Source organism: Somniosus microcephalus, chromosome 2 (assembly GCF_052327205.1).
Source record: "Somniosus microcephalus isolate GS21.2 chromosome 2, FLI_Smic_1.0, whole genome shotgun sequence".
In the NCBI taxonomy this organism is placed as follows: Eukaryota; Metazoa; Chordata; class Chondrichthyes; order Squaliformes; family Somniosidae; genus Somniosus; species Somniosus microcephalus.
In genome coordinates, this window is record NC_140988.1 from 172,257,294 (window position 1) to 172,280,510 (window position 23,217).

Sequence of the window (23,217 nt, forward strand, 5' to 3'; positions counted from 1 at the left end):
TAATCCCAACCAAATCATATTCGTTTACCTCTATTTGCGCAGCCAATTCATCCACCTTATTACAAATGCTCCTCGCATTAAGACACAAAGCCTTCAGGCTTGTTTTTTTAACGCTCTTAGACCTATTAGAATTATTATTTACTGTGGCCACGTTTGATTTAAACCCTTGATTTCTCTGACTGCCACTTTTGTTTTTCTCCTTCCTATCTTTTGCTTTTATCCTCGTTTCCCTTTCCTCCGTCTCCCTGCTCAGGTTCCCAACCCCCTTCCATTTTAGTTTAAACCCTCCCCCACAGCACTGGCAAACAAACCCCCTAGGACATCGGTTCCAGCACTGCCCAGGTGCAAACCGTCCGGTTTGAACTGGTCCCACCTCCCCCAGAACCGGTTCCAATGTCCCAGGAACTTGAATCCCTCCCCCTGGCACCATTCCTCTAGCCAGGTATTCATCTGAAGTATCCTTCTATTTCTGCTCTGACTAGCAGGTGGCACTGGTAGCAATCCTGAGATTACTACCTTTGAGGTCGTGTTTTTTAATTTACCTCCTAACTCCCTATATTCCGCTTTTAGGACCTCATCCCGCTTTTTACCTACATCGTTGGTGCCGAAATGCACCACGACAACTGGCTGTTCACCCTCCCCTTCCAAGATGTTCTGCAGCCGCTCGGAGACATCCTTGACCCTTGCACAGGGAGGCAACACACCATCCTGGAGTCTCGTTTGCGGCCGCAGAAACGCCTATCTATTCCCCTTACAATTGAATCCCCTATTACTATAGCTCTACCACTCTTTTTCCTCCCATTCTGTGCAGCAGAGCCACCCCTGGTGCCAGGAAGTTGGCTGCTGCTGCCTTCCTCTGATAAGCCATCCCCCCCAACAGCACTCAAAAGTGGTGTATCTGTTGGAGAGGGGGATGGCCACAGGGGACCCCTGCACTACCTGCCTGCGCCTAGTACTCTGCCTGTTGGTCACCCATTCCCTTTCTTCCTGTCCAACCTCTACCTGTGGTGTGTCCAACTCCCTAAACGTGCTATTCACGATGTCCCGAGCATCCTGAGCACTCCAGTATGCATCCAATCACAGCTCCAGCGCCGCAATGCGGTCTGTCAGTAGCTGCAGCTGGTTCCCACATATCGCAGGAGGAGCAGATCACAGGGCCGGGCTGTCCTGCCATGATTTACCCTTTAATTAACTGAATTTAAATTAAATCAATCAATCCCACTAATTACACTACAGTTAAATAGTTTACCAACAGTGCCCGCTACACCAGAGAGACTTTAGAAACTATAAACCAGAGTTAAAGTTTAAAAAAGAGAGAAATACTCACCAACCAATCACTTACCTGCTTCCTGCTGACGTCACACTTTGATTACTTTTTACCTCTCTCCCCTGCTGCTGAATTGGTATGCCTCGCTCCTCGCTGCCGGTTTTATGTTTTATGCAAATCCATTGGCAAGATAGGCGCACCAACGTCAGTGTTCTTGCTCAGGCCAACATCCCCAGCATCGAAGCTCTGGCCACGCTCGATCAGCTCCGATGGACGGGTCACATTGTCCGCATGCCCGATACGAGACTCCCAAAACAAGCGCTCTACTCGGAGCTCCGGCACGGCAAGAGAGCCCCAGGTGGGCAGAGGAAACGCTTCAAGGATACCCTCAAAGCCTCCTTGAAAAAGTGTAACATCCCCATCGACACCTGGGAATCCCTGGCCCAAGACCGCACAAAGTGGAGGAGAAGCATCCGGGAAGGCGCCGAACACCTCGAGTCTCTTCGCCAGGAGCAAGCGGAAGCCAAGCGCAGGCAGCGCACGTCAACCCAAGTACCCCACCCACCCGCCCCTTCAACCACCGTCTGCCCCACCTGTAACAGAGACTGTAGGTCCCGCATTGGACTCATCAGTCACCTGCGAACTCATTTTTAATGTGGAAGCAAGTCATCCTCGGTTCCGAGGGACTGCCCAAGAGAGAAGAGATTCCCACTGTGTGCTGTCCAGGTGACAGTCGAGTCTCACTGTCTAGACTCACACATGAAGAATGGCTATCATTTGCTTTCTTAATAAGGAACCATAAAACACTGATCACTTTCCTCTTCCCGCCTCCCTCTTTCACTCCGTTCACCACATTATCTTTTTTCCCTCTTTTAAGGACAAAGATGATCTCATGCATGAAATACAGAAGCCAATGTGAAAATATATTTTAAAATTCAATAGCCTTTAAATCATACCGTAAGAGATTAGCATTTAACACAATCATATCAAATTCCTTGCTTCATTATTTTAATTATCGGATTTAAAATAAACAAGTAATTTCAAGGCCAGAGTTGAGAGAGTGTCACTATTGTTCCCTACACAGATTAGAGCAGAGGTCAACAGTACGTCTGTACAACAAAAGAACAGTATTCAAAGCCTTTTTTAAATATCTTTATTAATGCTGAAACATGCAAGGAAAAAAAACATTGTTAAAGCATTAAATTTAGAAAAGCCGAATACAGCTTTGAAAAATCCAGAGTGCTCAGTAAATTGAATCGCTGCTGTAGGAACTTGCTGATCATTTGCTTCACAAATTTTGAACATAAAATTCAATTTAAAATACAAAGGAATTTGAATAATTTTATTGCACAGATTTTTTGTCCTCAAGAAATAAAGCTTTTTTTTAAAAATGTAATGTTTAAAGTTAAAATTGTTAAAAAGAACAAAAGTTCCCTGCAGCATTTTTGCAATCCCAGCGAGCAATCATTAAACCTGATTTTAAAGCTGTGTTCTCACTTTGTGCAAAGTAATGATCAGAAAAGAACGTACAGCAGCATTCTGTTTTCATTTTCATATAAGTATGGTACGCAGTATACGCTGGAGCCTTTTAGCAATCAACATGCATCTCTTCAAATTGTCTCTTGGTTAAACCTTTTTTTTAAAATGGGTATTAAGGAGGTCATCATGGATTGGAAACGGCACTAGGTCACATTTCGCCACCGAGATGGAAGTCCTTTCATTTCATCAGTCTCTTAAACAGCCCATTAAATTAAGTGAATATTTGTTTCCAGCCCATGGCTTTCTGGAAAACTTTCAAAAATATCAAGTTCCATTTTCTATTAGACTAAATTAAACCTTCCCATTCCTTGTAAATTTAAGATATTTTTAAAGGTGCTACAGGCACAGAATATATTTGGGACAAATGAGGGGCTGGAAGTATATACATAATGCAAAGAATCATCAACAGATGATCAAAATGTATTAGCACCCAAAAATCAGACGTATGGAGTGCAGGTACAAAATAAAACAGGCCAAAATACAAATGAATAAAAACTGTTCTTCACATAAAACAAATTATTTAAGTTTTTGCGTCTTTATGCAGCTAAAGACTGCCTTTAAACTGCGGCTGCTGGTAACCAGAGAGTGCGATGCTCAGACAACTGGATCGCTGAGGATTACATTGTGGTCAGTCAGGAGCTCTTTGCGCATGCTCGGCAAATGCAGAGCGCTCTGGGCCCTGGGCAGCTGATTTTTAATATTAGGAGAAAGTTGGGAGGAATGTCCACTTTCACATAACATTAAAGACATTGGCCCGGAATTTGCGATTAGCGGCAAATTGATGGCACTCGTCACTGACCTCGAAGAAAGCGCTGGCGCTGTGTGTGGAGTGAATTTCAGCTCTCCCGACCTTTGTTTTAATCTGGCGCCAAATCAAGCGAATCTCCAGCGTCCAGCAACAAAGATGTCATCAAGCAGGTTAAGCAGCCAATCAAATTGAAGAATTCTCACAGACAGCAAACCAGGAAGTAAAATGCAGATTCTAATTTACTTTTTATAAATTTTACAGAGAGCGAAATAAAGATTTGGACTTACACATAAGATTAAGGCAGAAGCTGAAATATCAAAAACAAACTTTAGAAAAAAAAATATTTTAAAGCCATGTAATTCTTAAACATATTATTGTGACATTCCACAAATATAGAATTTGTTTTTCAGGGCCAGAACGGTTTTTCAGCAGTGAATATGCCACTAAAAACGCAGTTACACCTCATTCAGCAAGGCTCAACTGTTTCGGGGGTGTGAGGTGGTGTTTACAGCGATATTCCAGCGTAATAGGGGAAGTTTTCGTCCTTCAGTGTGATTTGAATTGATTGCCAGCTCTGGGGAGTTCCACAGCGCAACCTGTGGCGGAGCAGGAAATGACTGACCGCAACTTTAGGATTTCCGTGTTTATCTGCGCATGCGCTAAATCCTGAAGTTGCTGTCAGCTTCAGAGGGGTAATGACAGTGAACGCTGACAGTTTCGTCGTCATTACCACTGTGAAATCCAGGCCAATATAAAAAATCAGTTCTCAAAGTCCCCAGGAGGTACACCAGACTGCTTGAACTTTTTCCAAATACAACTTCTCACCAGGATGGAGTTATACCACACAGAGTGTGAAGTCAAACGAGCAGGAGACAGCCTTCTGGAAAGGGGATGCACGTAGCTTTAGTTTAGTATACTTAGGAATCAAATCAGGGCCCGACTCCCAAGTTATACTGCCACTTTTGGATCAATGCGCATTCAAACCACTGTTCATCAACATTAAAACAGCCATGTAATTGCACCCTTAATCACAAGTTTACAATAGCTCTTTATAACTCCAAGAGAGTAGGACCAGCAGTGAACAGAAATCATTAAATGTGACGACAGATCAAACAACAAATTGACAACTTGCATTTATGTAGCACCTTTAATATAGAAAGACATCCTAAGATGCTTAGAACAAATAAAAAGAAATGGACAGATGCACAGCTGTTGGTGAAAAGTTAGGAGCATCCCTAAGTTCTGGAATTCCCTCCCTAAACCTCTCCACCTCTCTCCTCCTTTAAGAGAGTTCTTAAAACCTATCTCTTCGACCAAACTTTTGGTCACCTGTCCCAATATCTCTTTATGTGGCTTGGTGTCAAATTTTTGTTTGATAACACACCTGTGAAGCGCCTTGTAACGTTTTACTACGTTAAAAGCGCATATAAATGCAAGTTGTTGTGACAAAAACTAGGTTGAAAAGATGAGTTTTAAGAAGGGTTTTAAAGGCTGGAGGGAGGTGAAGTTTAGGGAGGGAGTTCCAGGGAGTGGGGCTGATCCAGCTGAAGGTTATGTGATCAAGGGTAAGGCAAAGGGAGTGATAGGGATTCACAGGAGGCCAAAGAACTGAAGGGTGTGACAGGTTGCAAAGGTTAGGGTAGGATGAGGAAGTTGAAGATTTAAGGGGAGGACAAGGAATTTAAGTTCAATGAGTTGGGGGACGTGGAGCCAATGTAGATCATCAAGGAAAGGGATGAGAAGTGAAAGGGAGTTGGTGTGGGAAAGATATGGCTGGCTGAGTATAGAACTCATTGGAATTTATAGAGGGAGGAAGTTGGAAGGCTGGCAAGGAGGTCATTGGAGAACTCAAGCCTAGAAGTGACAAAGCGTGGATAAGGGTTTTGATGGCACTGGGTGGGCGAGGTAGAGGCAACAGACAATGTTTCAGAGGTAGATGTACGCAGTCTTGGTAATGGATAGAATCCAAAGTCTAAAACTTAATCCGGAACGGAACAGGATGCCAAAGTTTCACGTTGCCTGATTCAGCCTTAGCGAGTGGCTAGAGAGGAAAAGGAATCAGTGGCAAGGGAGTGGAGGTTATGGCAGGGGTCAAAAATGATTTATCTCAAGGAAATGTTCTGCTTTAACATAACATCAGCCAAGCAGTGTGACAGCACAGATATAGAGGCATGTGGTGCCGTGCTAGTGCTGGGTGTTATCGGGAGTCATGAAACTTGAACTATGCCTGCAAATAACGTCATCAAGAGGCCGCATGTCTAAGTCTAGAACCTTCATGGTAGAGGGAAAACTCTGCAGCTCTTTCTTAAATTAAAAATCAACAGTTCTTAACCACTGCCCAAAAATCAGTATCAGACCTTCTCATCGGTATTCTCCTCAAATGTTCACTTCAAAAAACATGAATTATTTGAGACCAAACCATTTGATAAATACATAATTTGACCTTTTTTCTAAAACACAATTTTTCTCTTAAGTTTACTGAACAATATTTATTAAACTAAAAGCTCATTGTAGATAAATGACAAAGGACAGGCATGTATTTTAATATTCTCTTGTCTTTAGCAGTTGTAGAGTTGCTAACACTGCAATGTTATCATCAATAGTACCCGTGCAAAAATATACTACAGAGGAAACAGATTTGTTACACTTTCTTCAGCCTTTTGTTCAAAACTTATTCGTTGCTGAACACAAGAATCTTTAAACTGTAATAGAACAAGCTGACTAGTACACCAAGGGAAAAAAATATTAGCTTCATATCGCCCGTGATCGTAGGTACTCATCTCCACAGCTGCTGGACATTTGAACATGCCTCTGGCAGTCGTGATGAATTTTATCTGTTTCCAGCTGTGGCCACTAGCTGGAGCAACACAGTCGATCAAGAGGCCTCATCGCTAATGCTCATACAAAAGTCTGTAGTCGACACAATCCTTAAGATTAAAGCATGGAGAGGATAGGCAATGGAAAATAAAATTTGCTGTACCTACTTCAGGGAGAAGGGAAGGGAAGGATAGTTATGATGAAAGGTTATCGACCTGAAACGTTAACTCTGTTTCTCTCTTCACAGATGTTGCCTGACCAGCTGAGTGTTTTCCAGCATTTTCTGTTTTTATTTTGTGAAAGGATTTCTGATGTTTTTAAACAGAATGGAATGCCAAGAACAGAATCAAAATTTCTCCTTCAGTAAAACTTATGACTGTATTTTTGGCTGGGCAAGTTTGTTCTTAACCTCCAGGATTATGGGGACAGTCTATTATAATGCATGTCAAACCTAATACAACAATCAGCCACTTGCTTAATCTCACTTGTGTTGGTTCAATCTATCCTTCTTACAATGCAACTGTAATACACAAACCATTCACAGAAAGCAACAGACTTCATCTTACCCCATATCTGGTTCACTGAAGGATGAAGGATATGCAGGGCTGAGGGACAAAGAGAGAAAAAAATTGTAACTTGATCAGAATTGATCTAATTCTAAATTTATAAGAATAAATATGCATATCTTTGTATTCTGGACATAACATAGCATGTCACTATCAGCTACTTAAAAATTAATAAAACTCTTACACATTTCTCTATGATTTGCAAATTTGCACCATTCTGATTCACAAAATTTGAATCATCAATAGCTGTTCTGCCAAAATCATTTTTCAATATTTAACTTAATGGCCCGGAATTTGCGGTCAGCAGCGATGCGAAGACATTCACCGCTGGCCCCGAAGTACGCTTCGCACAAGGATCTCGCGATCCCGCCGTCGAGAACTTCAGGTTTTCCGACCTTCAATTCAAATCAACGGAGTTTAGTGGGGAACCCCTTGTGAAAACTGCTGTGACGTCAACAGGCTGTCTAAGCAGCCAATCAAAACACAGCATTCTCACAGACCTGGAACCAGGAAGTGAGCAAGCTCTTAAAATTCTAACTTTTTTTTAAATGTTAGAGAGAGCAAAACAAACACTGTGGCTCTCACATGGGGGAAAGGCAAACCTGAAATAAAGATGGACAAACTTTTAAAAAAAGTTTTAAAATATTTTTGAAAAGTTTGTTAAAAATGTAAATTTTTGTTAAAATGGACAAATTTCACACTACAAACAATTAAAATTTGTTTTCCAGGCCCTTAACATTTGTTTAGCAGTAAAAACGCTGTCAAAACCCGTTACACCCAATCCCTTTGGGTCTAACTTTTAGTGGGAAATTGAACAGCGTACTTACTGCGGAAGAGCTGAAGTTTTCGTCAGTTTCCATGATTTACACAGATTGCTGGCTCTGTGTGGGGGGGGGGGGGGGGGGGGGGCACAGCGCAGCCTGTTTCAGAGCTGTCACTGACAGACCACAACTTCAAGATTTCCACATGTGCCAAATCCCAGAGTTGCGGTCAGTTTCAAAGGCGGAATGACGGCAAACGCTGCCAGTTCACCGTCATTCCGACCGCAAATTCCGGGCCAATATGTTACAAGAGATACATTGCCAAAAAATCTGCGTAGAGATATCTTAAGCAGGAAGTTAATCTGAGGTAAGTACAAACCATCCAGGCAGTGGATCTTTATAAATATATAATAGCGGCTCTACTATCTCTTCCCTAGCTACTTTTAGTATGCGTGATGTAATCCATCTGGACATGGGGTTTTATCCTCTCTAAGTTTAACTAGTTTATCAATTATCGCCCCCTTTTCTGTCTAATAACCATCAACATGCATTCACAAATCATTAAAAGTAGCAATGCAAGTTAACAAGGCCATAAAAAATGGAAACAAAGCACGGTGGTTCATTTCTAGAGGAATAGAATTCAAAGCAGGGAAGTTATTTTAAACTTATATAGCACCTTGGGTAGACCACACTTATAGTGCTGTGCAGTTCTGGTCTCCATATTACGAAAAGTATAAAGAGGCATTGGAGAAGGTGCAACAAGATTTACAAGGATGATACCAGAACGGAGAGGTTATAACTATCAGGAAAGACTGAACAGGCTGGGGCTCTTTTCTCTAGAAAAAAGGCTGACCTAATAGAGGTCTTTAAAATTATTAAATTATAATGGGGTTTGATAATGTAGATGGAGAGAAGATGTTTTCACTTGTGGGGGAGACCAAAGCAGGAGCCTAGGGGAAGCGAGATAAATAGATGAGGGAGAAAGGGATAGAGAGATATGCAGATAGGGTTAGATGAAGTAGGCTGGGAGGAGGCTTGTGTGGCACATAAACACCGGCATAGACCAGATGGGCCAACTGGCCTGTTACTGTGATGTTAATTCTATGTAATTGTAGTTTCATAGTGTTCTTGTATCTTATACTGTACTGAGATAGCCTTTAATATGATCATATTGCTGTAGCTATGAAAAGCTACAAAAAATAAATCACTATACTTGTTCAAAATTCAGATTTCATCAAACCAAACCCAACACAGCAAAAAGTGAAATCAAAATTCACTTTCAAAGAGTCAGTTTCTAAATTAGATAATAAATAGATAGGAAGAATGAAATGGATAGAGAGAGAAAGAAATCAAAAGATGACCCATGCTTCATATTTTCCTCCAATTCTATTCCTACAGTACAGCCATGGTTCAGTTGGTAACACTCTTGTCTCTGAGTCATGAGGCTCTGGGTTCAAGTCCCACTCCAGAGTCATAAGCACAATCCATGTTAACACTTCAGTGCAGTATTGAGGGAGTGTAGCAATATCAGAGGCACTGTCTTTTGGATGAGACGTTAAACCGAGATCCCATCTTCCTTCTCAGACGGATGGAAAAGATCCCATGGCACTATCTGAAGAAGAGCGGCAGAATTCTCCCCTTGTCCTGGCCAACATTTATCCCTCAACCAACTTCACTCAATGGCCCAGAGTTTGCTGTAGCAGAGCATCTAATAGCATCTGCCGTTAGTTAGACTTGCCCCTGCATGTTTAGGGGTTTACATTTTTTGCACAGCAAGTTGCTGAAAGTGCGAGCTGATAACATCACAGCGAGGGAAACTGGGCATCTGGGACTTGAGTGAACAGGGTAACCAACTGTGTATCTCCTTAACCAGTAAGATTGAAAGATTGAGAAATTAACAGTGCAATGACTGAGAAGGAAGTGGAAATTAGAGTGGGTGAATTCAATGTCAAATCAGGTACAGAAAGTGAAATAGAGAGGGAAAGAAAGATTGGATTAAGAGAGAGTGAAACAAAGAGACAGAAAGGAAAAGTTAAAAAATATATATATGATGTTTTTAAAATCTCCCACAATTAATACCTGAAGGAATGAGGCTCCACACTTGTAATAGTTAATTTTCAGTCCCAGAGAAATTGATTAGCAGTAATTAATAATTATTACATCATTAAATGGGTACTTGCTCTTGTAATGATGAGACCTCACTTTCTGCGGTGAGTTGAGTTTATATCTATCACGTAAAAATAGCAACTTCATTGCATTTCAATGGTGAGCCAAACAGCAAAAATGCCATTTTCACAAAGTTAACAGCAGAGCGGCACAACTCGGACAGCAACTTTTAGATATTTAAGTTTAACCGTGTATCTGGCATCCATTTCCCTTCCCTCTGAGAAAGTGCCTTGCTTCTACTCAACACTTCTGTAGTACAGTTCAAGTGAGTCAGCATCTAACCATATAAAGAAAATCTGGGTCATATTATTACATGGTGCACTGCCCAAGTACACCAATGGCATCCTCCAAATAAATGCAGATCATCACTTGATGACACGAAAGAAGGTTTAATATTACATCTTTACACCTGTGTTTAATCATAAAGCACCACTTCCAGAATAGTCTTTGTCCCAGAAATTACTGGAGCCTTTAAAGCAAACCAAACCAAGACTAAACAGCATATTACAAAAATATCACACTTACCCCATATCTCGATCCAACATAGTTCTGGAGCTGAATGAAAAAGGAATTGGGACAGTAGGTGGAAGTTCTTGTGGCGAGTACAGTTTGGAAGATTTCAAAGAATAGCAGCCTACAAAAACAAGACGACAGCATTGACAATTTTAAAGTGTTTGCAAACCTAGATGTCTGATCCAGCTTCACCAAGAGGCTCCCATTTAATATAAATCATAAGCTTTTGCATTCACTTCAATGCTAAGTAGCAGCAACCATTTTTCCACAGGAACAAATGAAACAGAACATGAATGACTTTAAGAGATGCAGAACTTATTGTAAATCTCTGTGACGAGGTCAAAATCCCACTGGCCTCGGCAGCTTATTTAGCATGGCCAATTCAAATCAAAAGTGCTAAGTTTAAAATGATAATCTTTTTGATACTGATGGAAAATAAACCACCTTTTAAAATGAAACTTCACAAATGGATCAGTTCCTTTTGTAAAGCAGCAAATTTATGTATTTGAAGCTAAAAGAGTGAATATTAAACTCTTGAATTATTGTTCTCTATTATTCTGCACAGGTTCTAACCATAGGTCAAAAGGGTGATGATTGCCGAGTTGATTGGGTAGAGATGTGAAAGGAAATCTTTGATTGCTGAAATAAATCCATGACTCAGTGCACAATGGGGCTTTTGACGCTAAATGGGAATTCGGTTTCATCTGTTCCCAAGACAGAAACAAGTTCAAATCAATTTGTGCTGAACCGACTGCACTTTGGAGGTGTGCATCACTGTACAACCCAATTTAAATGCATTACATGCTTCTGTATGTTAAAAGAAGTAAATCAATCAGGAAATACTTCAAAATCTTTAATGCCAATTTTTATGTCCCCAGACCACTGCCGCTTCAATTAAATGGCTAGTTTACAGGAGGGGCGATTCTGCGGTTTATGGTAAAGGAAGCAAAGGAACACAGGTTAATTCTTTTCACACTAATGCAACAGTGATATTTCACTTACAATCTCCAAGCTCTCAGTACTAAATATTCACAATTAGTTTTTATTAGAAATAATAATTTTAAAAAGCGCTGACCTCAGGACCTGTTAATACGAAGTGTTGCTCAGTCATTGGACTGTGCTGAACCCATTTGAAATGGACTTATTTATAAAGCGGTTTCACCCATTACATTTCTTGTCTGGCTGCATCCAATTTAGTTTGTGGTCAATGACTATGTGCACTCCTTGAAGACCAACCAAATACTGTTTCCAGTAGGACCTTTCAGGAGTAGAACAGTCATAAAAATGTAACACTACAGGGTTGACGCCGCCTAATTACTATTTCCTGATTAACTTGTTTTTTTTATTCTTTTGTTCAAACTTGGGCCATGGCCATTCACCTTGGCATCCTAGTTAAAAATATATTAAAAAGGTGATGAAACTGACTGGAAAAGGTTGTAGAGGCGATGCAGACCCGAGAACTTGAAGATAATCTGCTCAATCTTCTTCTTAGGCAGTCCCTCGGCACCGAGGATGACTTACTTCCACATTAAAAATGAGTTCTCAGGTGACTGATGAGTCCAATGCGGGACCTACAGTCTCTGTCACATGTGGGGTAGACGTTGGTTGAAGGGGCGGCTGGGTGGGGTGCTTGGGTTGACGTGCGCGGCTTGCGCTTGGCTTCCGCTTGCTCCCGGCAAAGAGACTCGAGGTGTTCGGCGCCTTCCCGGATGCTGCTCAATACCAGAAACTAGTGCCACCTTAAAGGTCGTGCAAGAAGAGGGGGTGTTTGTGCACAAATCTTTGAAGGTGGCAGGAGAGTTTAACAAAGCAGTTAATAAAGACTGACTGTTTGGAACACCAAAGTTCTGATTGGTCCCCTTGGAGGACAAGACACCGCCAGCAGTTTGTCTGGAATGTGTAATTAGATTCTGTCTCCCTGAGTAATCAAGTACTTTGCAATTTGTAATTTGATCCATTCATTCTGACTGCCAGGCTCCAGACACAGTACAGCTTTCAGAAAACAGGCTCATCCTCGCAGGATCGGGCCTTCTCCACCCACCTCCCAACAAGTTCCTGACCTTCCCCCCCACCCCCCGCCACAAGTTCCTGACCTTTTCCCTCCACGAGTTGCTGACATTCTCTTGCCCCCCACCCCCACCACAGAGTTCCTCACCTTCTCCCCCCCACCCCAACAACTTCCTGATCTTCTCCCTGCCCCATCCCATAGATGGGCCATTGTGTGTGGATCATGGATTGTTAGCAGGTTTATTGGGTATGAAGTAAATAGTGACAGTGTCATGACTTCCAGATTTTGTCCAGTCCAATGATGTCACTTGCCACACACGTGCCAGGCTTTCCGAGAAATCAACCAGGTCAAGGGGGAGGAGGGAGAGAACGTGGTGCGGGTGTAAAGGGGATGCAAGTGGGGTTGGAAAAACGTGATCCATCTTCCCATCCCACGCTCTCATTTCCGACCCCCCCACCCAGTTTTAGACCTGGATCACATTCTTCCCCCTTCCCCACTTTGCTCGCCATGCTCTTCCCCACCCCCAACCAAGTTCTTAACCTTCTCTTCGCGCCCCCCCCCCCCGAGCTCCTGATATCCTCTCCCCCCTCCGAGCTCCTCTCTCTTCTCTCCTTCGATCCTCTCACCCCCATCCCCCAGCCACAAATGGATCACGACCTTCTCCACACCGAGTGAAGCATGGCGGTGTAGGCCACTGCTGCCCGCACCGGTGGGCACTGCGCATGTGCGACGGGACCACGTGAACATGCGCAGTACCAAACGGGCGTGCACGCACACAGAGAGCCAAAAATGCAGTGCATATAACTCCGGTTAATAAGGTATATGGGATCTCGGGCTTTATAAATAGAGACATAGGATTCGAATTTCATCGGGCCGTTGAGGCGGGATTGGAGGCGTGTGGGGGGTTAAAATCGTGAAATCGGGGGGGGCACAAACCCATCCCGCCCCCCAACCCGCCTCCATGCCCGTTTCACAGGAGGCGGGTACCCGACCTGTGCTGGGAGCCGCCTCCTTGAGGTGGGAAGGGGATTAGTGCCAATTAACTGCCTGTTAACAGGTAGTTAACAGGCAGTTTTTTAATCCCTATTTTTATCCCTGAAGCGTGGGCTTCCCGACAGCTCCAAACCACGGCAAGTTAGCGAGGCGGACTGTCGGGTTGAAGGACTTGGAGGGTTCGAGATGTCCGGTGTTCATGTGAGTGATGGGTGCATGAGTGCAGAGGTAAGTGTGTTTGGTGTGTGTAAAGTGTTTAAATATGTTTCACTTACCTTTGCAGCCTTCCTTCCTTCAGGTCTCGGGAGTCCCTCATCTCACCGGCACAGAAAGCAGAATGGCCGCGAGCTGTCAAAATCTGCAGCATTCTGCTTTCTGTTCTGGAGAGATCTCTAAATCAGCCTGAGAGGAAGGAATTAACTTAAGAGTATAGATTGTCAGTGTTTGACAGCTTCAAAGAGCTGACATCGCCCGCGGCAGCCTCGCAGGGCGCAGCCGAATTTAAATAGAAACACAGAATGGTTACAGCACAGAAGGCGGCCATTCGGCCAATAGAGCCTGTGCCGACTCTCAGCTAGTCCCACTCCCCTGCCCTTTCCCCGTAGCCCTGCAAATTTTTTTCCTTCAGATATCTTTCAAAAGGGAGTTGGATAAGTAAGATTGAGTCTGCCTCCACCACCCTTTCAGGCAGTGCATTCCAGATCTTAACCACTCGCTGCGCAAAAAAGTTATTTCTTACGTCGCCTTTGGTTCTTTTGCCAATCACCTTAAATCTGTGTCCTCTGGTTCTCGACCCTTCTGCCAATGGGAACAATTTCTCTCTATCTGCTCTGTCCAGACCTCTCATGATTTTGAACACCTCTATCAAATCTCCTCTCAATCTTCTCTGCTCCAAGGAAAACAACCTCAGCTTCTCCAGTCATTCATTCCTGGAATCATTCTCGTAAATCTTTTCTGCAACCTCTCTAAGGCCTTCACATCATTCCTAAAGTGTAGTGCCCAGGATTGGACACAGTATTCCAGTTAGGACCGAACCAGGTTCATCATAATTTCCACACTTTTGTACTCTATACCTCTATTTATTAAGCCTAGGATCCCGTAAGCCTTTTTAACTGCTTTCTCAACCTGCCCTGCCATCTTCAATGATTTGTCCACATATACCCTCAGATCTCTCTGTTCATGCACCCCCTTTAGAATTGTACCTTTAGTTTATATTGCCTCTCCTCATTCATTCTACCAAAATGCATCACTTCACACTTTCCATCTGCCCATTTCACCAGTCTGTCTATGTCTTCCTGAAGTCTATCACTCTCCTCCTCATTGTTCACTATACTTCCAAGTTGTGTGCCATCTGCAAATTTTGAAATTGTGCCCTGTACACCCACGTCCAAGTTATTAATATACTAGCTGGAGTGCCCGGCGGTGCCGAGGGTTTTTTTGAGGGCATGTTGTTATGAAAAAAGTAGAAATAATTTTTATATATATATATATATATATATATATATATATATAAATAAATGAGTTTGTCTGCCTGTCTGTCTGTGTGGGAAGGAGAGAGAGAGAGGGAGAAGGCGAGAGAGAGAGAAAGGGGGAAGGAGAGTGAGAGGGGGAGAGAGAGAGAGAGAGAGAGCGAGAGGGGGAAGGAGAGAGAGACTGGGGAGAAGAGACAGACGGGGGGGAGAGAGAGGGAGAGAGAGAGAGAGAGAGAGAGAGAGAGAGAGAGAGAGAGAGAGAGAGAGAGACTGGGGGGAAGAGAGAGAGAGAGAGACTGGGGGAAGGAGCGCCTCAGGCCCGGCCGGATGGACCCCTGCCGCTCCGGTGAACCGGAGCCCCCGCGTGCAGCGTATCGTCTCAGGCCCGGCCCGAGTGAGCCCTGATGAGCTCCCGCTGCGAGCCTCCGACGCCACTCTGCTGCTGGACTTATTTCGGGATTAGCCTGGAGAGAGAGGGGGGGGAAGGAGCGCCTCGGGCACGGCCCTATGGACCCCTGCCACTCCGGTGAACCGGAGCCCCCGCGCGCAGCATATCGCCTCAGGCCCGGCCCGAGTGAGCCCTGATGAGCTCCCGCTGTGGGCCTCCGACGCCGCTCCGCTGCTGGATTTATTTCAGGATTAGCCTGGGGGGGGGGGGAAGGAGCGCCTCAGGCCCGGCCAGATGGACCCCTGATGAGCTCCCGCTGCGGGCCTCCGACGCCACTCCGCTGCTGGATTTATTTCGGTCGATGTTTTTCTGGCTGTTGTATGGTCGCAGTTTATCGCCGCATGGTTGTCTGTGGTTTTTTGCGCTCCCGCACAAATGGCAGTTTGAAAGATTAGGCCCCACCCACACACGCCATGAAATGCCCCCCGTCACGCAGCACGCTCCCCCCGTAGGATTGGTCAACCTTCACGTCACTCAATGCTAATGAGCGGATTCCCCCGTATGATTGGCCAACCGCTAATGAGCGGATTTTTGAACGTTTTTTGTATACTGCCCGAACAATTTTTGTCTGACCAAAAAGTAAATATGCCTATGACACTCCCCTAATCATAAGCTTTCTTTTGATATAATATGTGTAGGTACGCTCTATAACTTTTGAGTTAAGTCCGGACATACACACAGACAGACACCACGATCCTTTTAATAGATATCAAGAAATGCAGTGGTCCGAGAACCGACCCCTGGGGAACACCACTGTTTCCCTTCCTCCGGTCTGAAAAACAACCGTTCACCACTACCTCTGTTTCCGATCACTTAGCCAATTTCGTATCCATGCTGCCACTGTCCCTTTTATTCCATGGGCTTCAACTTTGCTGGCAAGCCTATTATGTGGCACTTTGTCGAACGCCTTTTGGAAATCCATGTACACTATGTCAACCGCATTACCCTCATCAACCCTCTCTGTTACCTCGTCAAAAAACTCGATCAAGTTGGTTAAACACGATTTGCCTTTAACAAATCCGTGCTGACTTTCCTTAATGAATCCACCCCTATCCAAGTGACTGTTAATTTTGTCCCTGATTACTGTTTCTAAAAGCTTCCTCACTACAAAGGTTAAACTGACTGGCCTATAGTTGCTGGGTTTATCTTTACACCCTTTTTTGATAAAATGATGTAACATTTGCAATTCTCCAGTCTTCTGGCACCATCCCCATATCTATGGAGGATTGGAATATTATGACCAATACCTCCACGATTTCCGCCCACAATTCCCTCAGCAACCTAGGATGCATCCCATCCGCTCCTGGTGATTTATCTACTTTAAGTGCAGCCAGCCTTTCTTATACCTCTTTATAATATTTTATACTATCAAGTGTCTCCGCTACCACCTCCTTCACTATGTCTCTTCACCTAGGCAGCATCCTCTTCCTTGGTGAAGACAAATGCAAAGTACTCATTTAGTACTTCAGCCATTCCCTCTGCCTCCATGCAAAGGTCTTCTTTTTGGTCCCTAATCGGCCCCATCCCTCCTCTTACTATCCTTTTACTATTTATATGCCTATAGAAGACTTTTGGATTATCTTTTATGTTGGCTGCCATTCTATTCTCATACCCTCTCTTTGCCCATCTTATTTTCTTTTTCACTTCTCCTCTGACCTTTCTATATATAGCCTGATTCTCAGATGTATTTGCAACCTGACATCTATCCTACGCGCTCTTATTCTGCTTAATCATATTGGCTATCTATTTCGTCATCCAGGGAGCACTGATTTTAGTTGCCCTACCTTTCCCCCTCGTGGAATGTACTCGACTGTACTCAAACTATTTCCTCTTCAAAGGCAGCCCACTGTTCCACTACTACAGTTTTGCATGCCAATCTTTGATTCCAGTTTACCGGGGCCAGATCCGTTCTCATCCCACTGAAATTGGCCTTACCCCAGCTAAACATTCTTACTCGAGATTGCTCCCTGTCCTTTTCCACAGCTAATCTAAACCTTTTAATACTAGGATCACTGTTCCCCAAAAGTTCACCTACTGACACTTGCTCCACTTGACCTACCTCATTCCCCAGAACCAGATCCAGCAATGCCTCCTCAGTCATCGGGCCGGAAACATACTGATCAAGTTCTCCTGAACACACACTTCAGAAATTCTTCCCCTTCTCTGCCCTTTACACTATTACTATCCCAGTCTATATTAGGATAGTTGAAGTCCCCCATTATTACTACTCTATAATTCTTGCGAGGCACAAGGCACAAATAAGGAGTGTGATGGAATACTCTCCACTTGCCTGGATGAGTGCAGCTCCAACAACACTCAAGAAGCTCAACACCATCCAAGACAAAGCAGCCCGCTTGATTTGCACCCCATCCACCACCTTAAACATTCACTCCCTCCACCACCGGCGTATCGCGGCTGCAGTGTGTACCATCTACAAGATGCACTGCAGCAACTCGCCAAGGCTTCTTCGGCAGCACCTCCCAAACCCACGACTTTGTCCACCTAGAAGGACAAGGGCAGCAGGCGCATGGGAACACCACCACCTCCAAGTTACACACCTTCCTGACTTGGAAGTATATCACCGTTCCTTCATCGTCGCTGGGTCAAAATCCTAGAATTCCCTCCCTAACAGCACTGTGGGAGTACCTTCACCACACAGACTCCAGCGGTTCAAGAAAGCGGCTCACCACCACCTTCTCGAGGGCAACTAGGGATGGGTAATAAATGCTGGCCTTGCCAGCGACGCTCACATCCCATGAACGAATATAAAAAAACCTCTGTAATTTCTCTGCAAATTTGCTCCTCCATATCTTTCCCACTATTTGGTGGCCTATAGAATACACCTAGTTGTGTAATGGCACCGCTATTATTTCTTAACTCTAGCCATACAGATTCTGTCCTTGACCCCTCCCAGACATCTTCCCTCTCCAGCAGTGTAACATTCTCCTTAACCAATACTGCCACACCACTTCCGACCTTTCCTTTCCTATCTTTCCTGAACACCTTATAACCAGGAATATTTAATACCCAAGCCTGCCCTTTTTTGAGCCAGGTCTCAGTTATTGCCACAACATCATATTCCCATGTGACTATTTCCGCCTGCAGCTCACTTACCTTGTTTACTACGCTTCGTGCATTCACATACATAAACTGTAAACCCATCTTAGACCATCTGTTTTCTCTCTTAGTTGGACCCCACCTAATTCCTTCATTTCTGCTGTGGGGCGGTAAGGGGCAAGTGGAGCACTAAAGGATGATGTCATCACTGGCGACACAGCGGTCTGGGCGCTACCGGTGGCTGCGCGGCACTATCGGGTAGCGCCTCAGCAACGCTCCACCAAATTTATCGGGAGGCGCTTTTTTTGGCTCCTGGGCGATAAGCCCTTTGAGCTCAGTTAGCACCGCCCCCCTACCCCCTGCCCCAGCCCCGCCCCCCTGCACCCCATAACCATTATCTTGCAAAAATCTGTCTACCTCCACCTTAAATGTATTTAATGACCCAGCCTCCACAGCTCTCTGGGGCAGAGAATTCCACAGATTTACGACCCTCTGAGAGAAGAAATTCCTCCTCATCTCAGTTCTAAAAGGGTGACTCTTTATTCTAAAACTGTGCCCCCGAGTTCTAGATTTCCCCACGATGGGAAACATCCTCTCTGCATCTACCTTGTCGAGCCCCCTCAGTATCTAATATGTTTCAATAAGATCACCTCTCATTCTTCTAAATTCCAATGAGTATAGGCCCAACCTGCTCAACCTTTCCTCATAAGTCACCCCCTCATCTCTGGAATTAACCTAGTGAATCGTCTCTGAACTGCCTCCAATGCAAGTATATCCTTCCTTAAATAAGGAGACCAAAACTGTACGCAGTACTCAAGGTGTGGTCTCACCAATGCCCTGTACAGTTGTAGCAGGACTTCCCTGCTTTTATACTCCAACCCCTTTGAAATAAAGGCCAACATTCCATTTGCCTTTTTGATTACTTGCTGTACCTGCATGCTAACTTTTTGTGTTTCATGCACAAGGACCCCCAGGTCCCTCTGAACTGTAGCATTTGGTAATCTCTCTCCATTTAAATAATAATTTGCTTTTCTATTTTTCCTGCCAAAGTGTATAACCTTGCACTTTCCCATGTTATACTCCATCTGCCAAATGTTTGCCCACTCACTTAGCCTATCTATGTCCCTTTGCAGATTCTTTGAGTCCTCTGCACAACTTGCTTTCCCACCCACCTTTGTATCATCCGCAAACTTGGCTACATTACACTCGGTCCCTTCATCCAAGTCATTAATGTAGATTGTAAATAGTTGAGGCACCAGCACCGACCGATCCCTCTGGCACCCCACTAGTTACCGCTTGCCAACCGGAAAATTACCCATTTATCCCAACTCTCTGCTTTCTGTTAATTAGCCAATTCTCTATCCATGCTAATATATTACCCCCAATTCTGTGAGCTCTTATCTTATGCAGTAACCTTTTATGTGGCACCTTATTGAATGCCTTCTGGAAATCCAAATACACCACATCCACTGGTCCACCTTTGTCCAACCTGCTCGCTACCTCCTCAAAGAACTCCAGCAAATTTGTTAAACATGATTTCCCTTTCATAAAACCATGCTGACTCTGCTTGACTGCATGAACAAGAAAAACTTTTTCATGCAACAAGTGGTTTCAATTTGGAATGCACTGCCTGATAGGGTGGTGGATGCAGATTCAACAGCAGCTTTCAAAAGGGTATTGGATAAATACTTAAAGAAAAAAATTGCAGGGATATGGGGAGATAATAGGGGAGTGGGACTAACTGAACTGCTCTTCGAAAGAGCCGGCACAGAATGGATGAGCCGAATGGCCTCCTTCCGTGCTGAACTATTCTATGATTCTATGGCCCCGATTTCCCCCACCTCGGCGGGTCCAGTGAGGCTGAGGTCGGTAGCGGGGTGCGACCCCACTGCTGGCTCCAGCCCGCTGTCCAAAGTGATCTTACGCTGATTGGGCTCGTTAAGCTTGCCCAGCGTGTTTCCCAGCCAATTGAAGGAAGCGGGTCTGATGACGTCACTTGATGACTTGCTGACCCCCCCCGAAAAACTCCCCCCTGTGATTCTACCTCAGAGATAAGCCCAAGCCATTACTCCTCCACAAGACTGTGACTGGAGCAGCACCACACAAGTTGCTGATACTTTAGCCAGACTTCCATGCACAAGCCATGAACACAAGAGCTGCTACAGCTACAACTCAACATTATCAATCACTCAGAACACCAGCAGTAAAGCGTTACACACTGCTGATCCTGCTTGCAAGACTCTTCCAGTGCTATCACCTGGAGTTCTGTCCCCATGTGCAGAAGGTTAAACACAGAGTTAATTATTATCAAGGCTGCTGCATTAAGCTGTGGGAAATCTGTTGCTCAACAGTACCCCAGAACAATCTCCCCAGGTCCTTCCCAGCAATCCATTATCTGAGACATCTTCACTTGTTGCAACAGCACATTTTTCTTTTGCAACCTAAAAGACACTGGCCCAGATATTCCAATCCCTACGGGTGAGTACGCGCTGTGTACCCACTCGTAGGGACATCGGGAATGCCAGTTTCAGGCATGCACAGCGCTTGTGCTGAAAACCGGCATTTCCGATCTGTCTAGAATGCTCTTGACAGATCCTCCGGCTGCCTTGGAGAAGGGCCTCTGCGGGCGGAGAGTTCCGCTTTTTGGAGACCCTCCGCCCGCAGAAAACACTTACAATTCTTACTCCTGGTAAAAGCAGGCATTACACTCTGGAGAAGAGTTGAAAAAAAGTTTTTTTTTAAATTTCACTCATTTATCATTTAAAAAAAGTTAAGTTTATTTTAGCCTCGTAAAAAACTTCAATTATTTTTTTCAAAAATTTAAAATTTTTGCTAAAAATATTTAATTTATTGTAACTTCAAGTCATTTTAAAAATGTCATTTTTTTAAAATGTATTTAAAGTTTTACTATGTTTTTGGGGTGATCTCCATTCATATATTTGACAGGTCTTCCTGTCAAATGTATGAAGGGAGATTCCCTTCTTTCATTGGCTCCCCATGGCCCACGTGATCCCAGGGACGCTGCAAACTACCTGCACCTCTGGAATACATGGGTCCTGCGCACTTGCAGTTTGGAGAGGCCCAGGATCGGAAGTGTGCGCGTCCCGGGAGCCCTCGGGTAAGGGCGTAGATTTTTCCAGATCGCAGGCCTCCGCACGCAGGAGGCCTGCAATCGGAAAATACGGGCCATTATTTTTTTAATCTATTTATCAAAGGACAAGTTATCAATAGAGTATTTCTAGGCTTACCTGTAAAATTGTACTGAAACATTATATCAGAGGTAGCAATCTGTTATTTTGCCTGAAAGTTTGATTTCCTGTGGCCTAGTAAAGAGATCTGGTTCCATTACCAGAGTTACCTTCTCCAATCCCATCAGCCTGTTCTTTTTCGGTTTCCCTTAATAATTTTATTCTTTCCATGTGTATCTAATTGTTTCATAAATACTGCATCTGGAGACACTGTTAACTGTCCCAGACGCAAGAGCCTATTTTTTTCCACTGGGCTATACCATTGACACAAAGACAGGCCCTTCACCTTGGCTGAATGTCTGAGGTCAGGGTTAATAGAATAATGTTGATGAGCACCCGGCTTTTGCCTGGAGAGGCACGGAGATTGGCTGTGGCAGTGCCTCTCAGATCTGCCGCAGCAATGCTGGTATTTATTTTTAAAGTTCAACATTTTTGTAAAAAGGCATGTAGACCTATACTATCGATCGCTCTGCAAATGTCTGCAAAGGTGCTTTGCTCTTTTAAACTTTAATCACCAGTCCACCACACATCATTGCTGGATGCCAAAGTTTCCTGCACCCAGCGTTGCTAAGACACAAATGATATATGATGTTCCATTGCGTATACAATACGCCCACCCAAACATAGGTGATTGTGCAGTACAATCACTTCCAGCAGGAAATCGGGCAGCCGTAAAAATGGGCAGGGACCTTGTAGAATAGGCTCTGACCCATTTCCTGTTCTGCCCACCCCAATTCCAATATGAGAGGGAAAAAAAATCAGTGGAGTTTTGGGTGGGAAATTCAGGCTAATGCAATCAACATCACTAAAAAACAGATTATCTGGTCATTACTGTATCACATTTCTGTTTGTGGGAGCTTGCTGTGCGCAAATTGGCTGCTGTGTTTCCTACATTACAACAGTGAATACAATTCAAAAGTACTTCACTGACTGTATAGCGCTTTGGGATGCCCCTAGGTCGTGAAGAGTGCTTTTTTTATTTACCACAATTTACCTATTTATGGAAGCGAGCCTTTGGTTTAGTGGTAACATTCCCGCCTCCGAGTCAGAAGGTGTAAGGTTTGTACCCCTCTCCAGAGAGTAAGTGGAGACCGCAGCTCTGGCTCTGAATTCTGGGTTCACATCCAGTGTGATCCTCACACCTGGTGGGTGTGGGTGGAGTTTTCGCTCCCCCCGCCACATTGCATGGGTTGTGGAAGCCCATAAAACCCACCCACTATATAGGACTACCCATCATGCTGACTGATATAAAAATGGTTACGGCCATGGAAGGAGCGTTCACGTTGCAGCCCGTCAGACTGTTGAAGAGCTGGTGAACCCTTCCGCTATTTCACACTATTCTCCAAGGGAAGAGCATAAAGGTAGGATAACAACAACCTATTTATGACTTTTAAAAACTTATATGGTATATGCCTTTTAATTGTTGTTTTTCTGCTTGAAAAAAAATATGAATTATCCAACAATTCAAGTTACAGCACAAAGAGCACTTTTTTTCTTGGGAAAATTAACAAAAAATTTGATGCGCTATCAATTACTCATAAAAGACGGCAAGTTAGGAGAGTAACTAAAAGGCTTTTATTAACAAAGAACAGAGCATGCCTCTCGTGGTTGACT

General features: G+C 44.1%; 1 long non-coding RNA gene across 2 annotated transcripts in view; it reads right to left on the bottom strand.

Annotated features, from left to right (window-relative positions):
- Positions 1-6,270: 6,270 nt before the first annotated feature.
- Positions 6,271-23,217, bottom strand: part of LOC147123104 (uncharacterized) — an 83,184-nt gene continuing 66,237 nt past the window's right edge. The window contains exons 3-4 of one of the 2 annotated variants that reach the window (XR_015073502.1): positions 10,390-10,498; positions 6,271-6,976 (exon numbers count right to left, since the gene is read on the bottom strand). This is a non-coding gene — a long non-coding RNA (uncharacterized LOC147123104). The remainder of the gene's footprint in view (positions 6,977-10,389; positions 10,499-23,217) is intronic. The other variant, XR_015073501.1, reaches the window with a different exon arrangement.